The 18,380-nt window shown below is 36.5% G+C and overlaps 1 pseudogene; it reads right to left on the bottom strand.

Moving 5' to 3' along the window:
• Nucleotides 1-819: 819 nt before the first annotated feature.
• LOC110750098 (phenolic glucoside malonyltransferase 1-like) lies at nucleotides 820-11,317 on the bottom strand (annotated as a pseudogene).
• Nucleotides 11,318-18,380: the final 7,063 nt, after the last annotated feature.

Raw genomic sequence — 18,380 nt, 5'->3', positions numbered from 1 at the left:
AACCTTGAAGCATCAGTGAGGAGCAATTTCATCTTAAAGAGATAGAACCAAGTTCTAGACTCGACAATATTCTGATTTTTCTAAAACCTCTCTTATATTGTTCTAATTATTTTATGCATTTAATTTGGTATTTATTTGCATGAATTAAATTCTTTTTTTCTTCTTTTTTAAATATAGCAATTAAACCCCTTATTTTTCTAACACCATGATCACCAAATCTTGCGTACTTCTTCCATAAAGATTCATATGCGTAACAGGACATGATTTCTTCTAGTTATTAAATACTGGCACAAAATAAAACCTTGCATGATATGCGTGGGAACATTATATATTTAGAATCGACCAAAAAAAAACATTATCTATTTAGAATGTGATTATTAAATCAAAATTCTTCAACACCACATGCTTACCACTCCACTCATAATAATTATTCCATCTCACCTGCTAATTGAGTCTTAATAGTTAAATCAAAGTGATGTAAAGGCGACCCATATTTAAAATAAAATAAATAAATAAATAAAAAGTTGCCATGACAAATATAATTATAATGAAAAAAAATAGGATGAAAAACCAGAAGCATTTTTTGTCTGCTTTTATTTCATCTGCCTTGAGTAAGCAAACCCATGTATAAGCACATGTTAGAGAAAACGTTGACCAATGAACTGAGTGATCTTGTTGCTTCTTCTTTGCCATCAAAGCACTGATTGCCTGAATCTTTCTAGAAGAAAAGGCGATGTTCACAAAGTTAATTATTAAGAGAAGCAATGAAGTCCCAAATTATTGTTCCCCAGAATAGTATAGATGAGGAGGCTTTAAGCTTCAAGGGTTTTGAAGACCTTTAGCAAATAGAGAAGCAAAAACCTGCATGTTATGTTTGTCTAAGACCAACCCAACATCAACAACCCCAGCATCAGTCTTGGGATCTGAAAAGGAGATAGCTCTGGTTCTGTCTATGGAAACAATCTCAACCTTCTTTGGTCTTCCCCACCCGAAATCAGTCTCATAAACACCAAACCGATGTGAACCGGCAAGCGTAAGCATTCTCTCACTAGTCACAGCAAACATTCTTGAAACCCAATTCTCTGCCCCATCCAACACCCCCTTCTCCAAACTCTTTATAGCTTCACTGATTGCATTCACAGCCACAACCAACCCATCTTCTCCAAACAAGGCTTTTGTTTCGGCAACTGCTGTACGTCCCGCTATGCAGTTCCCAAAATAGTTTGGAGATACAGGAGGATCCAAGCGAGACCTGCAATCCACGTTAAAAGCCAGACGTGTTTGGTCACTGTTTATTTCCTCTGCCTTGACTACGCAAACCCATGTGTAGGCACATGCTAGAGTGAAAGTTGACACATGAACTGAACAAATATCTTGTTGTTTCTGCTCTGCCAATTTAGCCTTCAACAATTGCCTCAGTGTTTCTATATCTGCTCTTGTGAATTCAAAGGTGCCTCGGATAGAGCCCAATGGGGGTTTCCTCTCCCAAAACATTAAGCTTCGATTGTTGGGACTGTTGTTGTGTCGATACAGCTGCACCAAAATGGATTCAGTTGCATCCTCAACTTGTGATACTCGCAAGTGCACGAGCCGTTTGGTAGTATAGCATATGTAAGTGCGAGGTCGATCCCACGAGGATTGGTGATTGAATGATCCAATTCATTTCTCCTACACAAAACAGAAATGAAAAAGAAAGGAAATAAATAAAACAAGGAAGAAAGAAAATAACTAACTCAAGCAGATAAGTTCCCAAGTTCAATTAGATTAACGGATTGATTCTAGCTAATGTATGATTAAGCCATGGTGTTTGGTCATAACCTTGTGTTCCTAATTCCCTAATTTGATCATTTGTTGTCTAACCTAAAATTAAGCATTAGGAACCCATTAAGCATAGAAGAACAATTTAAACAACCAAGCATGTATCTAATCCCTGTTGTCGAATGTCCATACATACTCTTCCTATTCATAGTTCAATTCGAATTAAAGCATGGTGTATACTCTTAATTCAAACCAAGATAGCTAACATGCAAGCCTAAATGGTGATCAATCATTCAAACTAGCATATTAACTTATAAGCATAATGAATAAGAACATGAACCATAATTGAAACTTGGAAACTAATCAAACTTGAAACTAAAGAAAAGAATTTACATAACAATGAAAATTAAAGTAGAACTTGGAAAGACTTAAAGGAAAATTTAGTAAAAGGATTTTTGTTACAATCAATTGAGAACTAGAAAGGAAAATTAAGAGAATTTGAGGGAGAGAAGGGAAGGGAGCTCTAGAGAAGTGTTTGAGAGCTCCCCCCCTTGGGGTGTGTTTACAAGCTTGGGAAACCTCACTATATATAGGCCTAAGGAAGCTGAAAATCTGAATTAAGTATGGCTAATGCATACAACACTTGTTTTATAAAATCTGAAATGGTTGATGCACTTCACTAATGCATACAACACTTCCATTATAAAATCTGAAATGGTTGATGCACTTCACTAATAAATCCCACCAGCAGCCCTAGCTCATCTTCATGTCACCATGACCAAGCTTCCAACCAGAAATAATAGCTCATCCTGAGGTCAGCATGACCAGCAACTTCAAGGGCTTACGAATTGGGCTTCCCTTAAGAAAATTAAGACTTTAAGCACTCAAACTTGAAGTTCAGAATGTCTTCTTTCCAGCCATATATCATTTGGGCCAATCCAAGGTCGGAGGAGGAAGTTAAGGCCAAAACAAATTGCTAACTCATTTTGCGCGCTGATAAAATCCATCCTGAGCATGGTTCTGTGTTTGCTAGGTAACAGACTCCATATTTATCCAATGGGGCTGAATTTTGGATATGTTATAGTATACACCCATTGGAACAACTTTCATGAAGAATGTGGCCTCATCCGAGCTATGTAGGTTGCTGAAACAAAGCTTGCAATATGACCTACGAAACTGGGCTGGCAGGGGACTGTAGCCAAAATTGAGTTTGTCTTTAAGCTCTTCATCCATTCATCCAAATTAGGCCCTAACATGCATGGATTGCATCATTTACTATCCAAAGCCCTCATTATTACCTAAAGCTCAATGAACTGAAAGATAAACACAAAAAGGATTAAAAGCACAAGTTTAACTAAAAAACATAACCAAATCATAAGCTAGAAGGGTACAAAATGATATACAATTATGAACCGATCAAATACCCCCAAACCTAGATTTTGCTAGTCCTCGAGCAAAACAACACAAAACAAAGTTAAAAACAAAACAAGAAGTTAACTAGACCACTTTCGTAGGTAACTCGATTGCATTGAGCGAATGCAACAAGCCTTTAAACCTCTAGGCATCCCTAGTAGGAGGAGTTGTGTCTCCTGAGGGTTTAACAGTTACGATACCCACAAACGTTTTTCTAACTCTACAAAACAAAATGGTTAGAAAACTTATTAGATTTGTTAGTTCTTAAGCAAAACCAAAACCAAAAACAAACATAAAAATAAAAACAAAACACAAAACACAAAAAACAAAAAAAAACAAAATCAAAATAAAAACTCAAAACAATCTTTCCGAACATTTTGTGAAGAGAAATGACTCATACACATGACTTAAACGTTTTGACAATAAAAGCTCAATTTTAGACATTATTCACAAAGCGGCAAAGTTCAAAACATAATATGCTCAAAGTGTAGTAGTGTGATAGCCAAATGCAACAAATTCCCCAATCTTAGTTTCCACACAATTTCAAAAATCATACCAAGCACAAATGCAACTTCAAATCTCACCAAAGTTGTCCTCTCACAAATGAATCACTCGGAAGAGGGCTACAATGCAATACTCAGTTATAAACATGAGGTTAGAGTTAAACCATAAGGACTTAACTCGAAATAAAAAGATGAAGGACTTGCATTAATATGATCTCAAGAAGGATGCCAAACACTTAAAAGTAGAAAAAATGAATGCAATTCAACCACATGACATTTAAGATCAATTTAGGTCTTTAGCATAGGTTGTAATGGGGCCAAGGGTGTAAGGTGAGTAAGAAATGAAGGGTATGGATAAAACAAAGTCCAAGAAACTCAAAATATAAGAGCATAAAACAATTGTTTACAAGACTTCGAATCATCACGATTAGATTTTTTCTTTTACGCGATCAAAACTCCTTATACCTTCATTTACAATGATTCATACTCCTTTCCTTAAACACCAATTTATTTTGAAGGCCCAAAAATGAAACCCAAAAATGAAATTTCATTCAACCACCACTTAATCACAACTTTTCTCTTTTCTTTCACCAATTGTGTGATTTTTTTTTTTTTTTCTTCAAAATGTAACACCAATTCCTAAACTTAGTATGAAAAACACATCCCAATTAAAGCTCATGAGTTCCTTAGAAAGGTAAATATTTGTTTTTCAGGCTAAGGCAATGAAATATAATTGGTAAATGAAAGAAAATGTTTACATGTAGGCTCAAAATGGTTAACAATGGAAAATCATGCTTAAGCATGCATAAGGTTAGCTTGAAAGGTACAAACGATCCAAAGAGGGCCTAATATCATTTCTTAAATGTCATGAAATCGAATTGCAAAAGAATGAATGACTTTTAAGTATTCAACCAAATCAATGAATAATGAGATCAAACAACAACTTTGATGACAAGAAAATAAGAGTATGTGTATAACACTCATGAAATGAAGCACAAGGCTCAAAAGCTCACATTTATGGTTATATAAGTCTAATTTATGCTTGATACAATTCTTTGGGTCATGCAAATCCTTTAATTGGAGAATTATGAAACAAATGGCAAGTGCAAAGAAGGTTTCGAACATATCATGCTAGAACGATGCCAAATTAATCAATTAATTAATTTTATTTTTTTTTACAATAAAAATTTACAAGGAAAAAAAATAAATAATAAATAAAATTCAATTTTCATTTAAGTCATGCAAACATTTATCACAATCTCATCAAATGTGTTCGGAAAGTGAATAAAATCAAAATTAAAGCAAGACTTAACAAAATAAAATAAAAATAAAAACAAGCAAATAAAAAAAAAAATTAATTAAATTAAGGAAAAACCAATTTTACATGCTAAACTCCAATACCCCCAAACCTAGAAATGAACATTGTCCTCAATGTTTAAAAATTAGGAACAAGCAATGTCATAACAAGAAATGAAAGGTACTAAAGTAAATATAAACCACAAAAAAAAAAAAAAAAACACACAAAAAACACAAAAAAAAAAAAAATAATTACAAAAATAAAAATTACAAAACAAACAAACAAATAAACAAAAAAGAAAAAAAATGAAACAGTAAAACACTCGAAACAGAAAGCCCTAAACAGACAAAACAGTAAGCCCTAAACAGACAGTCTTACGCAAACCAAAACCCAAACAATTGAAAGCCCAACCCAAAAGAAAGTTAACCCACCTTGAAACCTAACAACGGTGAAAACCCGAAGCCCACAATGAAGTCCGAAGCCCACATGTTATTATTAATTTATTTTATTTGTTTATTTATTTTAATTTAATGAAACGTGAATTGGGAGTGCGAAGGCGGGTATTTACGAAACAGAAAAAGTGTGGTCCTTGATGCCTTGGTTCCTGGGAAGTGAAGGGGAAAATAGGCGAGGGACGTGTCGGCGTGCAGAGGCCGCTTTCACATCCCCCAAGCTAGAATTATTAGACTCGTAGGAAGGCGCGACGACTTTTTCACTTGAAGGTGGTGAAAGGTGAAAATGCAATTAAGGGGGTTGGGAAACGGGTGCGGCGACATATAGAGATAAGCCGTAAGGGCCGCACAGAATTCAGAACCGCAATGGCTAGGGTTAGCAAAAACTAAGTCTATAAAAGGTAAAAAAAAGAAAGGGTAAAAAACACAAACTCAGAAACACACAAAAGAGAAAAGAAAGAAAGAAGATAAGAAGTGAGAAATCAAATGGCCTCTTCCTACCCCTTTTCGTTGGATCTCAACCTAGCTCCACCGACTCAGACACGAGGCCAAGCAGCGGCACCAGTATGGATGCCCTACTTTGCTTCCGCACGGGGGCCTGTGACAGTAACTGACTCAATACTCTTGGACAACGATGTTGCCATTGGAGTGGCTAGAAATTTAGTGACTCCTAAAGATATACGTGTTCTGGGGACAAGGGATGACAACCGGGTCGTGAGCGATGCCCTAGCACTGAGCGTGCAGAGTACGGCAACAGTCGCAAGTTTGGGTCATCGCCTACTTGCGAAGTCCCATGAGGTAGAGGTGCTGAAAGGTCAGTTGGCGGCGGAGCGAAGTATGGTTGAGGAGTGTCAGACTGCTATAAAAAGCTTGAAAAGGGAGAGGTCAAGGATAGTGGAGGTGAATCGACACCAGCTAGAAGTATTGCGGGACGAGAATAGAAACCTATCAAAGATGGTAGAGTTGTACTCTCGCGACATGCGAAAACAGCTGGAAGACCTAGACCGACCGGGTAAACGCAAGCAAGCAGATCGTGAGAGTAGTTACGCTCAAGCTAAGATTGCGATCTTTGGGAGCTCAAGTGGTGAGCCCCAAGAGGCTGTGCATGAAGCCCAGGAAGAGGACAGCCAGAGGGCCAAACTCAAAGCTCCAATGGTCGAGACACCGAGCACTGTGAAGAAATGACTTCTACTGCATTATTGATGTTTTTATTTTAATTTATTTTATTTTTTTGGTTGTTTTTGTCTTTATTTTGTTTTGGAAATAAAAGAGTAAATTTGCAGAAGGAAAAAGAAAACGGAAAAGAAAGCACACTTTCCAAACTTAAATCAAACGAAGACGACAGACGGAAATGGAAGCACAGTTCCCTAACTAAAATAAAATAAAGATGATAGCCGAAAGGGAAAGGCAAAAACACAAAGCTCTAGAAAATGAAAGTAACGGGCAAAACAATAAAACACCAGAAAACACGGAAAAAAGAAAAGTAAAGTGAAAGTAAAGGTGCTCCCCCTTGAAGCGATTAGGTCGAGCATGCCCGGGAAATCCGAAATGGTGTTGACACCTTCATCAGCATATGTCTATTTAAAGCACGCCTCTACAAGCGGATGATACCCAGCATTTCTTCCTGCAAACTCAAGGAAAAACATCAAAAAATCCAGAAACAAAACAAATGGCATCCTCATGCACTCACCTTGATGATCTCAACCTTGAGCTCTCACTTGCACCACCGAATGCCCAGATAAGGGCTCGTTCAAACCCAGTCTTCCCAAACTCCACATATCATCACGGTACGGCCTCAAACTTTGCTGAGGCAATACCGAACTTTTATGAGGCAGTGCCGAACAGAGCAGTGCTGCTGGGAGGCATGATTGGCAGCAAGCTCACACCGACAGATCATCTGCATGTGGCACAGAGGTCTGATAAGGCAGCAGTAGAGGAGTCCCACAATTTAACTGTGCTCCACGCGGTCTCGGCTACCAATTTGGGCATGCGATTGCTGGCGAGAACACGGGAGTGTGCCGCGATGAGCGAGGAAATAGCTTCCTTGAAGGCTATGGTGGCGGACTTGCAGAAGCGGCTCTACTGTGCCAATCAGCACGTGGAAGCACTGCAGAGAAAAAATGAGGACCATGTGGAGCTGCTGCAGATTCTGCAAGTAAGAGAAAATAGAGGCAAGCCATGATGATGAAGAAGATGAAGAATATTTCTTTTTTTTGTTTTGTTTTGTTTTGTTTTTTTTTTATTGTTTTTGTTTTTATTTTGTTTTTGTTGTTTTGTTGTTTTTATTTTTATTTTTATTTTTTTTTATGCAATGTTTGAAATAAAAATGTGTTTTAACACTCAGAAATAAACTAACCAACCAAACCACGTAAATAAAAACATAAACTAACTTAACGAAACAAAAACAAAAACAAATCAAAAACAAAGACTCAACAGAAAAGAAAACAAAGAAAATAAAAATAAACTTAATTTAAAAATACACGAATATACAAGCAACTCACGGATGACCAGTTAAGGGCCTCAGAAAACACAGCCAGGGGATCCGGGAAGGTTGGAGGGGTCACAATGGTCCCGCTTAAAACCCAAACTTCTTAGACACCGAAGGTGTCGCCTATAGAACTCCTAGACACTGTATTGACGGAAGTGCTCACTGGAGTTACCATAAGTCAGCTCATATGAAAAATCTTTTTAAAATTTTTAAGATAAGAAACAAAAACAAATTAAGATAAAATGGAACAACAAACCATAAACGAAAATGAACTAAGTACTCTAAACAAATTCAAACAAACAACATAAATTGTTGTACTAAAAGAAACAAACCAATAAACCAAAGAAAAACACAAACAGCACTTTCTATCACCCGTTTATCACCATTTGGACAGATTCGTTTCTCTGTTTTTCAGCTTCGACCTGTGTTCAGTTTTTAGGCTATAACTTTCCAACCGTAAGTCCAAATTTCACGTTCTTTATATGGTTGGATTCAGCACAGAAAAACAAAGAACTCAGCGCGGACCAAAAGGTAAAAACAATGACGGAAATAAACATAATTCAAAGAAGAGAAAGGATTGAAATGCTCCCCCTTGAAGCGATTAGGTCGAGTGTGATGCACTTGGAGGTCGCGACTTCTCCCATTGCTCCACACTTCCCATTCTTATGATTGAGGTTGCCATCTCTCTCCATTTTTATTAAGCTATCATAAATTGCTAAAACAAACACACAAACTTGAAATGGAATTAAAAGGATTAGGAAATAAAAACTAAAATGAAAAGGAAAATCAACACACATCCAATTCCATGCTTCAAAGCAACAAGCGCCAATGGGTTGTGTAAGCTGGGACTTAAACCCAGTTCTCTTGCTTGTTGGGCAATTGTCCTTTTCTGTTGGACTACAAACACAACTGGTCCATTAACGTCATTAACTTTAAAACAAGAAATTGTCTAGAAAAACATGAAAATGAAAAATAAAAATAAAACAAGTAGGGAAAAGAAATAGAACCAAACTATGTTGCCAATCCCCGGCAACGGCGCCAAAAACTTGTTGTGTCGATACAGCTGCACCAAAATGGATTCAGTTGCATCCTCAACTTGTGATACTCGCAAGTGCACGAGCCGTTTGGTAGTATAGCATATGTAAGTGCGAGGTCGATCCCACGAGGATTGGTGATTGAATGATCCAATTCATTTCTCCTACACAAAACAGAAATGAAAAAGAAAGGAAATAAATAAAACAAGGAAGAAAGAAAATAACTAACTCAAGCAGATAAGTTCCCAAGTTCAATTAGATTAACGGATTGATTCTAGCTAATGTATGATTAAGCCATGGTGTTTGGTCATAACCTTGTGTTCCTAATTCCCTAATTTGATCATTTGTTGTCTAACCTAAAATTAAGCATTAGGAACCCATTAAGCATAGAAGAACAATTTAAACAACCAAGCATGTATCTAATCCCTGTTGTCGAATGTCCATACATACTCTTCCTATTCATAGTTCAATTCGAATTAAAGCATGGTGTATACTCTTAATTCAAACCAAGATAGCTAACATGCAAGCCTAAATGGTGATCAATCATTCAAACTAGCATATTAACTTATAAGCATAATGAATAAGAACATGAACCATAATTGAAACTTGGAAACTAATCAAACTTGAAACTAAAGAAAAGAATTTACATAACAATGAAAATTAAAGTAGAACTTGGAAAGACTTAAAGGAAAATTTAGTAAAAGGATTTTTGTTACAATCAATTGAGAACTAGAAAGGAAAATTAAGAGAATTTGAGGGAGAGAAGGGAAGGGAGCTCTAGAGAAGTGTTTGAGAGCTCCCCCCCTTGGGGTGTGTTTACAAGCTTGGGAAACCTCACTATATATAGGCCTAAGGAAGCTGAAAATCTGAATTAAGTATGGCTAATGCATACAACACTTGTTTTATAAAATCTGAAATGGTTGATGCACTTCACTAATGCATACAACACTTCCATTATAAAATCTGAAATGGTTGATGCACTTCACTAATAAATCCCACCAGCAGCCCTAGCTCATCTTCATGTCACCATGACCAAGCTTCCAACCAGAAATAATAGCTCATCCTGAGGTCAGCATGACCAGCAACTTCAAGGGCTTACGAATTGGGCTTCCCTTAAGAAAATTAAGACTTTAAGCACTCAAACTTGAAGTTCAGAATGTCTTCTTTCCAGCCATATATCATTTGGGCCAATCCAAGGTCGGAGGAGGAAGTTAAGGCCAAAACAAATTGCTAACTCATTTTGCGCGCTGATAAAATCCATCCTGAGCATGGTTCTGTGTTTGCTAGGTAACAGACTCCATATTTATCCAATGGGGCTGAATTTTGGATATGTTATAGTATACACCCATTGGAACAACTTTCATGAAGAATGTGGCCTCATCCGAGCTATGTAGGTTGCTGAAACAAAGCTTGCAATATGACCTACGAAACTGGGCTGGCAGGGGACTGTAGCCAAAATTGAGTTTGTCTTTAAGCTCTTCATCCATTCATCCAAATTAGGCCCTAACATGCATGGATTGCATCATTTACTATCCAAAGCCCTCATTATTACCTAAAGCTCAATGAACTGAAAGATAAACACAAAAAGGATTAAAAGCACAAGTTTAACTAAAAAACATAACCAAATCATAAGCTAGAAGGGTACAAAATGATATACAATTATGAACCGATCAACTGTCCTTATTTCGATAGGAGTTCGAGTAAAGTTCTCCGAGCTGAGCTGGATCCTGAATGACCCTTCTATCGTAGAATTGTTTCAGCAGATCAGGTAGCACTGAATTAGATTGATCATCATGTTTGCAAATGTGAGCCCAAGATTTCACAAACAAAGTTGAAGTCTTGCCATCTAGGATTGCGTGGTGCATGGAAGTTCCAATGGAAAAGCCACAGTTGGGAAAGACAGTGATTTGCAATGCTACCACTGCAGCTTGTTCATGAGAAGCTCCCAACTGGGGTACAAGAGGATGGTACTCTATGGCTTCAACAAAGTCACCACTTGAAAGATGGTAGAAGTCAGCATTAGACTCTGCTATCGTGAGTGAAACGGCGTCACCTTGGACATAGCTAAGAACGGGCTTTTTGGAGTCTTGAGGCCAAGTGAGGTTTCCTGCCAAAGGTAGAAAGTGCTGGAGGGTGTTAGAGAGTGAGGCTTTGAGTTTTGGGACAAGTATGGAATCAAAGAAGAGATGTGTTGCAGAGTAAGTAGGCATTTGGTAGAAATAAAGGCGCTGGACCGGCCCAAACCTTAACCAACGGATGTCGAAGAAGGTAAGGGGAAGGGAGCTCGAGGAAGCGAATGCCCCGGGTGAGGACGGAGGAGGAGGAGCCACCCTGCAAACTTCAACTACTTTAACTGAGCTTGGGTTTGCCATTGCCAATTGGAGATGGAAGTTAGAAGGTTGAGGCTGTTGTGATTCTTTTGTCACTGGTAGTTGATATGGAGTCTGTCCAAGTGCTTAGTTTGTAAATCATTTTCATATTTCAAAAAGTGTGCGATCACCAAATCTTGTGTCCTCTTCCACAAAAATTCATATGATTTCTTCTTGTAATTAAATGACATAAAATAAAAGATTGCATGATATGCTTGGGAACATTATATATTTATGATGAGAATATTCCACTATGCTACATCCACTTTGAAGACGAGGGAATATTTCACTATAATCAATGAGAACATACAAGTAGTATTTACCACTCAATTTCCCAAAGACCCAAAGGGAATGCTAGTAATCTTTTCTCTAACCTTCTCTTTTGGATTTTTCCCTTCTCCCCATGACATGTATCAATTTCCTTACACTTAAAACAATGTCATTAATGCATCATATAAGATACTTTTTGTTTTCCAAGTTTACCCTTATTAAATGTATTAACTTTTTGGGTAAACAACCGAAAACCCGCTGAACTATTTCGACTGTCGAACTTCACACCCTAAATTATTTTTTCAGCCAATTTAGACCTCAAACTATTTTAAATGGTCAATTAAGCACCTCTCATTAAGTTTTTAGACTTCCATCCAATTTTCTGTTAATTATAAGGGTAAGTTTGTCATTTTACAAGGACAATACCAAAAAATAATAAAGAAAATGTAAAATCATTTCTTCTCTCTTTCTCTTTCTTTATTCTTTTTCCTTTTCCGTCTTTTCTCTCTCTCTCTCTCTCTCTCTCTCTCTCTCTCTCTCTCTCTCTCATTTTTCCTTCTTATTCTTCTCTCCCTCTCTCTTTCTTTCAAGAATCCGATTCAAAGTAGGCTTTTTCTTCTTCCCCAAGTAGGCCTTGTCAATGGGCCGGCCCGGTCCAAATTTAATGGGCTTGGGCTGGGCCGAGCCGAGGTTTAAAGAGGAGAGAGAAAATAACAGGCCCGGCCGGGTCGGGTTTTTAAAAAAAATTCAAAGCCCAAGCCTAGCCCATGGGCCGGGCTTGAAAAAGCCCATCGGGCGGGGCCTAAATGGGCCTACTTTATTTTGTCTTTTTTTTTAAAATATGTATTTTTTTGTCAATTCTTTATTTATTTATTTTATATTTTGGTGTGTTTCTATATTTCCTCTTTTTTTCATAGTTCTCTATTTACATTTGTCTATATGTTTATGTCTCCATTTTTTTCTTTGTTCATAACTTCATAGTTCTTTTTTTTTTTTTCTCCATAAATATAAAGATATAGTTATACAACCCCATATTAATAAAATCGTATTTTATCCCATACTTCATATTTTTTTTAGTTCTTATAATGATAATAGATAATGATTTTCTCCATATTTCATTTAACTTGGGTTTTTTAAATATATTTATTTATATGTATGTGAGCCCGTGGGTTGGGCCGGGCTTTAGACACCTAAGCCCAAATCCAGCCCACTCAACAATGGGCCGAGCCGGCCCATAGCCCATAACGAGCCAGGCTGGGCTTTTTCTCAATGGGCCGGGCGAGCCCCCATCGGCCCATGGGCTCGCGGGCCTAATGATGACCCCTATCCCCAAGTGCACAACGCCTTCTCTGCAACACAGATGCACAGGTATGAAAATCCATTCTAACACAGCCTCCCTCCCCTTCCTTGTTCATAGGTAACAAAAATAAGCAAAAGAAATTGATAACCAAACCAAATCAATGGACACTTAGCCAACACCCACGGTCAAATAAAAACAACCCAATCACCCATAAAAATCATCCAGTCTCCGAATACCCAAACACTGTGAATGCAATCCCTAAATCCCATTGACCCAATCAAGAACAAGTAGGTGGCGATGAAGATGAAAACATATCTTGATTCTGATTATATGTTTATTTACACGAACCCACCATTAGCATTCACTCGAAACCCTTGTGGATGTGGGATTGCAGACATAGAGTCTTGGGAGGAAGGGGTTGGGGAAGACGTTGATTGCCTTCCCTTTTTTTTTCCTTTTTTGTTAAAAAAAAAAAAAAGTTTTGTAGTTTTAACAATTTAATTATTTTAAACTTAAAAAAAATTACATTTTAATTCAACAGTGAATCACGTGGCTAACATGTGACATTTAGACGAAAAATTGGATGAAAACTAACGACAAAGGCTAAATTGACCATTTAAAATAATCTGAGGGCTAAATTGGCTGAAAAAATAATTTAGGGTGCTAAATTTGACAGTCAAAATAGTTTAGGAGGGTATTCGGCAGTGTACCCTAACTTTTTTTGTTTTAATTTACAACAAGCTAGTCTTTTTATATGAGTGCTACTATTTCCACCCACATGTCCTATTTTCCCACCCACCTTATCTTTAAACTTTTAAAGACAAATTTAACCTTATTGTAAAATGACTTAAAAGGACTTAAGGAAAAAGGAAGATAAAAAAAAAATGACATAGACATCTCAAGTTCTCACGTAACCCTATCGTTTGATAGAAAGAAAAAAAAAACACAAGAATACGACTCCTTGCTCATGAGAAGGTGAAGAAGGCTTTTCAGTGCTCAGAACTCAATTCTCAAATAATTTTCTTCTCTTTTCTATTCATTCAAACAAATTGTTTATGAAGAAGAAAACAACAAGAGAATGGATGTTAAAGAGAACGATTTTGGCGAAAAGGTAAGGTAATCCTATTTGAATAGAATTTCTAAGATCTTTAGGATTACTTAAAGCATTGGGAGATGAGTATTTCTTGGACTTTGATTTTTTTTTTTCTTAAACAAATTAAAAATCTGAAAACTTGGGGATGAATAAAAAATTCTTCGATTTGGGCTCTATTGATTACACAAAGAACGTTCCTCACAAAACCAGTTTTGCTGAAGATTTTTTAAGGCATGAGAAGGTGAAGAAGGCTTTTGGGGTTAATGGGTCGTTGGCAGTGATTTGGTGGGGGATATTTTGCATGAAGATGTGATGAGCATGTTTTGGTTTCAAGGGCTGGTCAGCGGACCAGAAACTTTGGAAGGTGGGTAAAGAGGCTGCTGGGTATGTTCAGAAATTGGGGAGCGTGAGCCAAGTTTTGGTTTCATGTGTTAAGAATGGGTGTTTTATATTTTTTTATTGTGAAGTTCAATAGATTTCTGGTCCTTGGATAACTTTGGAGAAAATTTTTATTTACAATAGTAGAATGGTAAGAGCATAAATATGACTAGCCTCTCTGCACGCGATTCCGCGCCTGCGAGAGGCTTTTTTTTAAAAAATTAAAATTTATTTTAGAATTAAAAAAGATAATGGGTAGTTATGTTCCATAAAAATAAGCCATTATCTGATTTTTCTTTTAATTTTAATTTTTTAAAATATGAAAAAGTGTGAATTTACCATATTATCCTCATTTAATTAATAATTTCAATTCTTAATGTTTGCATTAACCAAGGACATTTTCTGGTATTTTGAATGTTTCACCATTCTCTGCCTTTTGCTTTATATATATAGATTATATGATTATATTCACAAAATTCATATTTACAAAAATAAAAATAAAAATAACAGCAAAAAACAGTTTTAGTTTGTATAGTAAACATGAGAGAGAGAGAGAGAGAGAGAGAAGACACGAGCAGAGAGAATAAAGGAGAGAGGAAATGAGGTAATAATTAAAAGGGTATTTTAGGAATATTGGTGGGTGGAAAAATAGGATTGTGTTTTTTAAAATTTATATGGTGGGTGGGAAGATAAGGTGGGTGGAAATATAGGACAGGTGGGTGGAAATAGCAGTACTTTTATATATATATATATATATATATATATATTTTATTTTTTTTTTAAACAACAACCTTGTTAAAAAATTAAATAAATAAAAAACGTCAGTATTTTTTTGTTGAAAAAAAACGTCTTTTGTTTTCTCTAGAGAAATGAAAATCCTATTTTCTCTTTGTTTCTATTGGTCGTTGACAATGGCTATGTAAACATCACATGTGCAGCTTCCGCCTTTAGACAAGTTTGACTGTTTTAGTGCAAAAGAATCATCCTTCGAGCATGGTTAACTATATATCAATATAGTTGTCTAAATTATTTTGTCTTTAAAAAACAGACATTCTCTCTTGAAAACAGAGACGGATCATAGGCATGGCTAACCTGGGCTATAGCCTAGGTGGCTTTTTTTTTACCCCAACCCATAAAAAAATTATAACCCAATCAGTGGTGGACCTCTAAAAGGTGCAAAAACCACTATAGGTGCTGCATATTGGAAGGTGCACTCTAGGTGTTCGACGAAAAGCCTAAACGAAGTCAATCTGCTGATGTGCTGCATTGTGTTGCTGGACATTGCTACCTTATTTCCATTTTCAACATTTAAGTAAATGTCTTTGTCCTTTTACTTCCATTTATTTTTATATTACTCAATTTACTTAAGTTTACGATGTAAATAAAAAAGTATCCCCCATTTGGATTCAAATAAAAACATAATGAGTCGTCAACATCTGCTCTAGCACGTGATTCCGTCGGTGCTTTTATTGGTGGTCGTGCTGCCCCTGGGTCCTGCTCTAGCGCTCTAGAATCAGAAGCTCGTTCTGCAACATCTGCTTTGAAGCGGGCAAAACAAAATCATTATGGGATCTAATTCTAAGGTGCTTGTGGATGGGGTTGCTAGTAACATTTACAATGGGGCATGGAATATTGCCCCAATCTTTGAGGAAATTAAGGGGTGTATTCAATTGAGATTTTAAAAGATTATTTTGGGATAAATAAGTCTTGTGGTATTCAATTAAGACTTTTAAATAATCTAAACAAGTTTTGTGGTATTCCATTAAGACTATTAGGATTTTTTAAAGAGAGTGTCAAAATCTTGTGGTATTTAATCAAGACTTTAAACAAGTAACAAAAAGTCTTATGGTATTCAAAAACTTGTTAATTTCGAAAGATTTTTTCAAATGCGAAATTGTGTGAGACTTTTTAGTGAGATATATCCCTATCTCAAATCCCACCCTAACCCATGAGGCTTTTTTTTCTTTCACGTGAGATTATTTTTTGTGCTCATCCACTTCGCCTTCTCTCAAAGCCAACTTCAACACCCAAAGCTTCACCGCCACCAGCCATATAGCAATGATTCATGTTGTTTACTCATAAGAGGTTTGGGAGAATTTCAAGGGAAGTAACTTTTCGTCTTTTCTTTCCTTTTCGTCTTTTTTCCTAGGGAGTAGTATACAATTCAGCCAAGCATATTGTTACTCTATACATGTCAACTTTCTTTATGCAAATTTTTTTTTTTTTGGGAGCTTTGAGATTCAATGAAACTATCCATTAGACGAACAAGACTAGAAATTCACACACAAGATGACAACCGAGAATACTTTTTTTAGGTTCTTGTTGCCTCGGTCAACATGGATAGAAGAGAAAAAGAAGGTGGTAGGGGATAGAAGAGAAAATACTACCACCAAAGAAAACATAGGGCAGAAACTCCACTTGCATAGAACCACATGATATCTCATAACAATAACAGTTCATAAGGTAACACAAGCAAGTTCCTTTTACACTATTTGACTGGAGTTACCAGTTGTGCAGCAGGCCAACGTTAAGATGGTAAAACCAGCAACCTCCCCCGTTCTGGGTTCACTATATTTGTCGGGCTAGTTATTTAAAAAGGTTTCAAATTTTGGTTTGGGCTATGACCCTATTTAGTCAGACCCAGATATAAATCCTATGATATATAAATCCATGTGGTCCTTTCAAATCTTATAAAATCTTATGATATAATCTTTAAAATCCAAAAATTAAAAATCTTGATTATACAAAATTATCAATAAAATCTTATAAGTCATTAAATTTTGATTAAATCCATTGGATTTTTTATATCCTTAAATAGTCTTTTAAAATCTCAATTGAATACACCCCCTAAGACTCTTTCCTCTAGCTTCTTTGAGGTGTGCTGGAAGTGGGCTCCTCGGAATCTCTGCCTTGTGTAATAGAATTTGAGTTAAGACTTTGGAATCTCCTTCAACTTCTATCTTTTTTAAACGTATAGTCGTTGTGCCCAAATCAGAGCTTGCACTTGAAGAACTGATGTATGTGTGGAGGTCTGGGAAGTTAAAAACAAATATATATATATATATATATATACAGTCCCTTTCAGTTGAGGGATCCCTCAAATAGTGTTATTTGAGGGATGGGGCGCTCAACCGTTGGATCTGTTTTAATGACCTTGTGTGGCTGAGATTGAATTACATCTTTTAACCCGTTTTCACACTCCTGACCCACCACAAACGCCACTTTAGTTGAGGGAACGACGTATGCTGGGAAACCAAACGTCTCTCTTTTTCCTCCAACGCTTGGAGACCTATCACGCAGACCAAACGACCCAACGTGAAGAAGAAGACTCACCATCGTCAGTTGAAGAAGAAGACCCACCATCGTCAGTTGAAGAAGAAGACCCACCATCTATGCGACAGAGGTATGCTATCATTGGTTCTTATTCTTTCAATATCTGAGCCATGGTTCTTCGATTTGGAGTTCTGGGATGAATTCTGATATGGTTTCAATGGGTTTGAAGATCACTCCTCCAGATTTTTAATGGTTTCTTAAAGTTTTGGAATATCATGTGTATGAAGTAAAAATAAACACAATTTGATTAATGGAACTTCGATTTTGGGTTTCTTGCGTTGTGTGATGAGTTTTGATTTGGGTTCTATTGAGTAATTCATAATTTGGGGGTTCTTGCTAATTATTGTTAGTTTTTTTTTATTGTTAACCCCAATTTTTTTATTCAGGGACGAAGTGCTGCTAGAACAAGATGTCAACCCAATTCAGGATCTGGATGCCAAATTGTGAAATTTATTGAATAATCAATTTAAGGACCACCTTGCTTTCAAGCAATTCTATGTTGAACGGCTTTGTGAATACAAGGCTAACCTCTTTGTCCCAAACTCAATATTATTTTTAATAACTGTAGTGTGGTCTTACTTTTATTTTTTTTCTTGCATTGCAGGTTTGTAGTGGGGTAATCTTGTTCGTTCACTCTTGAAGTTCAACATCTGATGTACTAAGGATGGTTTTTTTTGCGGGTGTTTGTTTAA

This window comes from Prunus avium, chromosome 3 (assembly GCF_965620075.1).
Source record: "Prunus avium chromosome 3, drPruAviu1.hap1.1, whole genome shotgun sequence".
Lineage (NCBI taxonomy): Eukaryota > Viridiplantae > Streptophyta > Magnoliopsida > Rosales > Rosaceae > Prunus > Prunus avium.
The sequence above is the reverse complement of the archived record's forward strand: the minus strand, read 5'-3'. Positions and strand labels throughout refer to the sequence as shown.